Below are 8408 nucleotides of genomic sequence, written 5' to 3'. Positions count from 1 at the left end.
TAACACTGTAACACTAACACTGTAACACTAACACTGTAACTAACACTGTAACACTAACACTGTAACACTAACACTAACAAACACTGTAACACTAACACTGTAACACTAACACTCTAACACTAACACTGTAACACTAACAAACACTGTAACACTAACACTGTAACACTAACACTGTAACACTAACACTGTAACTAACACTGTAACTAACACTGTAACACTAACACTGTAACACTAACACTGTAACACTAACAAACACTCTAACACTAACACTGTAACACTAACACTGTAACACTAACACTGTAACACTAACACTGTAACACTAACAAACACTCTAACACTAACACTGTAACACTAACAAACACTCTAACACTAACACTGTAACACTAACAAACACTGTAACACTAACACTGTAACACTAACAAACACTGTAACACTAACACTGTAACACTAACAAACACTGTAACACTAACAAACACTCTAACACTAACACTGTAACACTAACAAACACTGTAACACTAACATTGTAACACTAACAAACACTGTAACACTAACAAACACTCTAACACTAACACTAACACTAACAAACACTGTAACACTAACACTAACAAACACTGTAACACTAACACTGTAACACTGACACTAGCAAACACTGTAACACTAACAAACACTGTAACAAACACTGTAACACTAACACTAACAAACACTGTAACACTAACAAACACTGTAACACTAACACTGTAACACTAACACTAGCAAACACTGTAACACTAACAAACACTGTAACAAACACTGTAACACTAACACTAACAAACACTGTAACACTAACAAACACTGTAACACTAACACTGTAACACTAACACTAACAAACACTGTAACACTAACACTGTCAAACTAACACTAACAAACACTATAACAAACACTGTAACACTAACAAACACTGTAACACTAACACTGTAACACTAACACTAACAAACACTGTAACTAACACTGTAACACTAACACTGTAACACTAACACTGTAACATTAACACTGTAACACTAACAAACACTGTAACACTAACACTGTAACACTAACAAACACTGTAACACTAACAAACACTGTAACACTAACACTGTAACACTAACAAACACTCTAACACTAACACTGTAACACTAACAAACACTGTAACACTAACACTGTAACACTAACAAACACTCTAACACTAACAAACACTCTAACACTAACACTGTAACACTAACACTGTAACACTGACACTAGCAAACACTGTAACACTAACAAACACTGTAACAAACACTGTAACACTAACACTAACAAACACTGTAACACTAACAAACACTGTAACACTAACACTGTAACACTGACACTAGCAAACACTGTAACACTAACAAACACTGTAACAAACACTAACACTAACAAACACTGTAACACTAACAAACACTGTAACACTAACACTGTAACACTAACAAACACTGTAACACTAACACTGTCACACTAACACTAACAAACACTATAACAAACACTGTAACACTAACAAACACTGTAACACTAACACTGTAACACTAACACTAACAAACACTGTAACTAACACTGTAACACTAACACTGTAACACTAACACCGTAACATTAACACTGTAACACTAACAAACACTGTAACACTAACACTGTAACACTAACATTAACAAACACTGTAACACTAACAAACACTGTAACCCTAACACTGTAACACTAACACTGCAACACTAACAAACACTGCAACACTAACACTGTAACACTAACACTAACAAACACTGTAACACTAACAAACATTGTAACATTAACACTGTAACACTAACAAACACTGTAACACTAACAAACACTGTAACATTAACACTGTAACACTAACAAGCACTGTAACATTAACACTAACACTAACAAACACTGTAACACTAACACTGTAACACTAACAAACACTGTAACACTAACACTGTAACACTAACACTAACAAACGCTGCAACACTAACACTAAGAAACACTGTAACATTAACACTGTAACACTAACACTGACAAACACTGTAGCTTTAAAGTGCTGATGACACGAACATGACTCTATGCAATTTCTTAAATAAACTATACAACATGAAAAATCAAGAACACACCGGAAAGATGAGAATAACGGCGGTGGTAAAAGAACAGCGACTGTACCGGCTGAAGGTCGCGCGGGTCTCTGCTGCGGCGCGCGAGCAACGGGACATCACTACCGCACCAGACGGAGCGCGAGGCGGGGGCGGGGCAAAATGACTGGCCGTAGATTCTACCAAAAGTTCCATCTAAATTGACCATGGTTGCAAAATATTGGCCAAAAATACGCAAACACTACGAAATATGAAAGTAAGATGAAAAAGAAACATTCTATTGCCTTATACTGCAAGACTAAAACAAAATAAAACTGTCAAAACTCACCTTTTCAGCGATAACGTCCGAACAGATCACCCGCGTAACAGAAAGACCACAAATGGAAGCACGATCAACTTCTAACTGTTGGAGTGGAAAATTCCATTCTACACATGCAAATTGTTAATGTGTGTCCTTCCCCGCACACAAATAACACGCTACGGTAAAAAATAGACCACGACTCATTTTATAGCTCAGAAATTCATACAAGACCAGCTACCATCGTAACATATTCTGTAAGAAACATATTCTATACCGAACTTTCAGCTTTCGCTTTAAAAAACAAAATCGCAGATTTATAACTAAATGTTTATACGGCGTAGTGATTTTAAGTTACTACTTTTGGTGAGGTCGTGACCTCGACCCTGAGGCTTTCCGTTTAGATCAAAACACACGATCGTATTGGTTTTGGGTTTGCGGAAAATGGAGTTACGACGGTGATCAAATATTTTGCATGATGTTTTATTACGGTTATGATTATTCTGTGAGCGCACCAATCCTTAGGTGTATAAAGTTACAGCTTAAAATACAATTAGTGATAACTGTAGACTTTTCAGTGGACTACAGTCTTTTTAAGGGAATGCGATGCAGTCGACCATTTATCATGTCCCAGATCAAGCTGCCATTTTTCCACAAATTTGCAGAATTTTTGCCAAATTCTTAATATTCACATCAAATATTTAGTTTTATCTGTATTATTTCTTTCATCATTTTATTTCAAATTAAAACTAACATCACCATTCAAAACCATATAGTTTATTGACTGTGAGTATATTTAGTGGGGAACCTCCACAGTACCCAGTTTCTGAGACAGACCCTGTAACAAATACTAACACTGTAACAAACATTGTAACTAATACTAACACTAACACTGTAACAAGCACTAACACTGTAACAAACAAACACTAACATTGTAACAAACAGTAACAAACACTAACACTGTAACACGTTTGTTACAGTGTTCGTTACAGTGTCAGTGTTAGTTACAGTGGTTTGTTACTGTTTGTTCATGTTAGTTTTTGTTTGTTACAGTGTCAGTGTTACAGTGTTAGTGTTTGTTAGTTTGTTTTGTTTACACTGTAACAAACGGACACTGTAACAAACACTAACACTGTACCAAACACTGACACTGTAGCAAACACTGACACTGTAACAAACACTATAACTAACACTGACACTGTAACAAACACTAACAAAAACTAACACTGACACTAACAAACACTATAACTAACACTATAACAAACACTGACACTGTAACAAACACAAACACTGTAGCAAACACTGACACTAACAAACACGAACATTGTAACAAACACTATACTGTAACTGACACTGTAACTAATACTAACGATATAAAGTCTCTCACACACTTTTCATGTGTTGTGTTTAAGTGTAAAGTCTTAACCCTTCTGTTTACACTTTTCTTTATCAACACTAAAATCGGTTGGTGTTTGTTCTGACGTGTGTGTGTGCAAACTGCTGTAATACTTCGACTGCAGGTTTCAGTTTCACGCTTTACATTCGGAGCTGTTTCCTCTCACAGTCTCTCTCTCTCACACTCACACACACACACACACACACACACACACACACACACACACACACACACACCACTTCCTCCATCTCAAACTATATAAAAAGCCCTCTCGTCTCTTCTGTTTGTTCCTCTGAGATCCTGAACTCCAGACTACTTCAGTATTTTTACACTTTAGACACACACAGTTCAAGCCCTCCTGTTTTTTTTTACACAATACTAAAGTCACAATAAAATGACAACACCATACCATCAACAGTAAAATAACATTAAATAACAACACATTAAAGAACACAGCGTGAAATAACAGCACTGAACAGATCAGATCCCGACCCTGCTGCTCACTGGCCTTGAAGACACACACTTCCATTTTCACTGTTTTAGAAGTTCACTCCTCTTCTATACTTCATATCTCATACTTCAGTGTATCCACAAAAACTCCAACTCTCTCTCTCTCTCTCTCTCTCTCTCTCTCTCTCTCTCTCTGTGCAATGTAAGTGAATTTATTTCTCGGGCTGAATCTTTTCCCCTTTGGTCGATTTTACAGAGTGTTTGTTTTCCTGCAGTTACACACAACCTGTACATGTTAATAACACTGTGACAAGAATGGAGGTATAGAGTGTTGAGTAGAGGGATTATTAGAGAGATAGAGGGATGATTAGAGGCATTGAGAGATGATTAGGGGGTATAGGGATGATTAGAGGGGTATAGGGATGATAAGAGAGGTAGAGGGATGATTAGAGGTGTAGAGGGATGATTAGAGGGGTATGGAGCACTTGCATGTGACGTCACAGCCGATCCAGATTGTGACAGACGCCATCTTGTCGGTCAAACGCCATATTCCGCCTTCTACTTCTACTTCTGGTTCTACTTCTGCTTTTACTTCTACCTTTTCTTCTGGAAAACCCTACTATATACAATTCTACTACAACGGCTGCGGCTACAAGCTCTCCCTACCTGTGCACGATTTTTATGTTTTTTGTGTGTATTTTTGCGTGTTGTTTGTCTGTACCGGACTTCAATATCCACTACAACCGTATGGACTTACTGGACATTGTTTTCCAGCAGAAAATGATGGTTTGTAGCGATTTCCATCGCATGCACAACATTCCGGACGAGAAAAAAAAAAATTCCGGACGAGATAGCGAGACCAGCGGGGTCTCCGTGGATTGTTATCGGAAGCAAAGCAAAGGAGGCAGCGCCGGGAGCGGAAGCAAAAGCGAGGCTGCAGAGCCGGCCTGTTGACTAAGCTCAGAAAACAGCCACTCAAATCTCCACTGCCAAGCCTCTACCTCTCCAACGCCAGATCCATGTAAACAAAACGGACGATTTGGAATTACAGCTGGAATTACCTTATTCTATTCTATAATCGGCTGGTCAGTGCTATACTCAATACTTAAGTGACTTACCCATCCAATGAGGATTCTTGTTTACAAGATGCCACATCTGAGTCGCTGACAAATCCTGAATTTCTGTAGAGATAACTGTCCAGAGATTTATAAGCATGCAGTGCTTCACCACTGAACAGCCAGGGAAAGTTAATGAGATAATCATACACGTCCGGGTATTCCGCTGGCAGTTCAAAATCTGGTCGTGAAAACTCCGTCCGGTAAGCCATAAGGGTCACAAATCTGTAGATCGTTTATTTTAGACATATAGCTAGTTATCTGTTCATTAGAAAAATGAGCCGTGTAGTCCGTCGGTTGAAATTGATCCATTCTGTACACGAGTGCAGCAGTATTCAGCGGTGTTTTTGACCGACAAGATGGCGGTTGTGTACTTTCCGGTCACGTGACTGCAAGATCTCTATTGAGGTATTTCACCTGACGTCACAGGGTTACGTGACGCCCCAGTGTCCGCCATTTTGGACGGCAAGCTAGCTAATGTCAACATCATAGTACCTAGTATGTTGCTGTAGCAACGTTTACGTTCAGTCATTTGGATGACTGTTAAAACCTTTCAGTCTCAAGTTTTTCCTTTACTGTATTTACTAGTTTACTGAGCCAGCCAGCCCCGGAGCGCTAGCTAGCCCCGGCCAGCCCCGGAGCGCTAGCTAGCCCCGGCCGGCCCCGGACCGCAAGCTAGCCCCGGCCGGCCCCGGAGCGCTAGCTAGCCCCGGCCTGCCCCGGACCGCAAGCTAGCCCCGGCCGGCCCCGGAGCGCTAGCTAGCCCCGGCCTGCCCCGGACCGCAAGCTAGCCCCGGCCGGCCCCGGAGCGCTAGCTAGCCCCGGCCAGCCCCGGAGCGCGCTCAGTAAACTAGTAAATACAGTAAAGGAAAAACTTATAACGGGCCATGTCTCAACAGACTAAGAAGTTATTTCAATGACATTTAATAACATTTTGTTTATCCTGAGGACCGAAAGTAAATGAAAATGTGAACAAATCTTAGCTGTCAGTGAACAGTCCTGGTGGAAGCAGGTAAACGTCGTTCTCTAAGCCTGCTAACCTCAATTTTTGCAAATACCTCTCCCTCTGCTCGCCCTGTAAATGCCCTACGTCGCTGGATAGTGAAGGTGTTTTCTGCATCTCGCTCCTTTTTCTTTTATGTTTTTCGTTTGTCGCCTTCCTCGCATTCAAACTGATTCAAGCCGTGCCGTCCAAAATGGCAGCCTCACATGACTTGGTCACGTGAGTGAAATACCTCAATAGGGATGATTAGAAGGGTATAGGGATGATAAGAGAGGTAGAGGGATGATTAGAGGGGTATAGGGATGATTAGAAGGGTATAGAGATGATAAGAGAGGTAGAGGGATGATTCGAGGGGTAGAGAAATGATTAGAGGGGTAGAGGGATGATTAGAGGGGGAGAGGGATGATTAGAGGGGGAGAGGGATGATTAGAGGGGGAGAGGGATGATTAGAGGGGGAGAGGGATGATTAGGGGTAGAGGGATGATTAGAGAGGTAGAGGGATGATTAGAGGGGGAGAGGGATGATTAGAGAGGTATAGGGATGATTAGAGGGGGAGAGGGATGATTAGAGGGGGAGAGGGATGATTAGAGAGGTATAGGGATGATTAGAGGGGGAGAGGGATGATTAGAGGGGGAGAGGGATGATTAGAGAGGTATAGGGATGATTAGAGGGGGAGAAGGATGATTAGAAGGGTATAGGGATGATTAGAGGGGGAGAGGGATGATTAGAGGGGGAGAGGGATGATTAGAAGGGTATAGGGATGATTAGAGGGGGAGAGGGATGATTAGAAGGGTATAGGGATGATTAGAGGGGGAGAGGGATGATTAGAGGGGGAGAGGGATGATTAGAAGGGTACAGGGGTGATTAGAGAGGTAGAGGGATGATTAGAAGGGTACAGGGGTGATTTGAGGTGTAGAGGCATGATTAGAGGAGTAGAGGGATGATTTGAGGGGTAGAGGGATGATTAGATGGCGAGAGGGATGATTTGAGGAGTAGAGGGATGATTAGGGGATAGAGGGATGATTTGAGGGGTAGAGGGATGATTAGATGGCGAGAGGGATGATTTGAGGGGTAGAGGGATGATTTGAGGGGTAGAGGGATGATTAGATGGCGAGAGGGATGATTTGAGGAGTAGAGGGGTGATTAGGGGATAGAGGGATGATTAGAGGGGTAGAGGGATGATTTGAGGGGTAGAGGGATGATTTGAGGGGTAGAGGGATGATTTGAGGGCGAGAGGGATGATTTGAGGAGTAGAGGGATGATTTGAGGGGTAGAGGGATGATTTGAGGGGTAGAGGGATGATTTGAGGGGTAGAGGGATGATTAGATGGCGAGAGGGATGATTTGAGGGGTAGAGGGATGATTTGAGGGGTAGAGGGATGATTAGATGGCGAGAGGGATGATTTGAGGAGTAGAGGGGTGATTAGGGGATAGAGGGATGATTAGAGGGGTAGAGGGATGATTTGAGGGGTAGAGGGATGATTTGAGGGGTAGAGGGATGATTTGAGGGCGAGAGGGATGATTTGAGGAGTAGAGGGATGATTTGAGGGGTAGAGGGATGATTTGAGGGGTAGAGGGATGATTTGAGGAGTAGAGGGATGATTTGAGGGGTAGAGGGATGATTTGAGGGCGAGAGGGATGATTAGGGGATAGAGGGATGATTAGAGGGGTAGAGGGATGATTTGAGGGGTAGAGGGATGATTAGGGGATAGAGGGATGATTAGAGGGGTAGAGGGATGATTAGAGGGGGAGAGGGATGATTTGAGGAGTAGAGGGATGATTAGAGGGGGAGAGGGATGATTTGAGGAGTAGAGGGATGATTTGAGGAGTAGAGGGATGATTAGAGGGGTAGAGGGATGATTAGAGGGGTAGAGGGATGATTAGAGGGGGAGAGGGATGATTAGAGGGGGAGAGGGATGATTAGAGGGGTAGAGGGATGATTAGAGGGGTAGAGGGATGATTAGAGGGGGAGAGGGACGATTAGAGGGGGAGAGGGATGATTAGAGGGGGAGAGGGATGATTAGAGGGGGAGAGGG

General features: G+C 42.1%; 1 protein-coding gene across 2 annotated transcripts in view; it reads left to right on the top strand.

The window, feature by feature from the left end:
* The window catches only part of acss1 (acyl-CoA synthetase short chain family member 1), an 82704-nt gene that overhangs the window by 806 nt on the left and 73490 nt on the right, over nt 1-8408 (top strand). The window lies entirely within an intron of this gene.

This window comes from Neoarius graeffei, chromosome 11, assembly GCF_027579695.1.
Source record: "Neoarius graeffei isolate fNeoGra1 chromosome 11, fNeoGra1.pri, whole genome shotgun sequence".
Taxonomy (NCBI): domain Eukaryota; kingdom Metazoa; phylum Chordata; class Actinopteri; order Siluriformes; family Ariidae; genus Neoarius; species Neoarius graeffei.
This window is presented reverse-complemented; position numbering and strand designations above follow the sequence as displayed.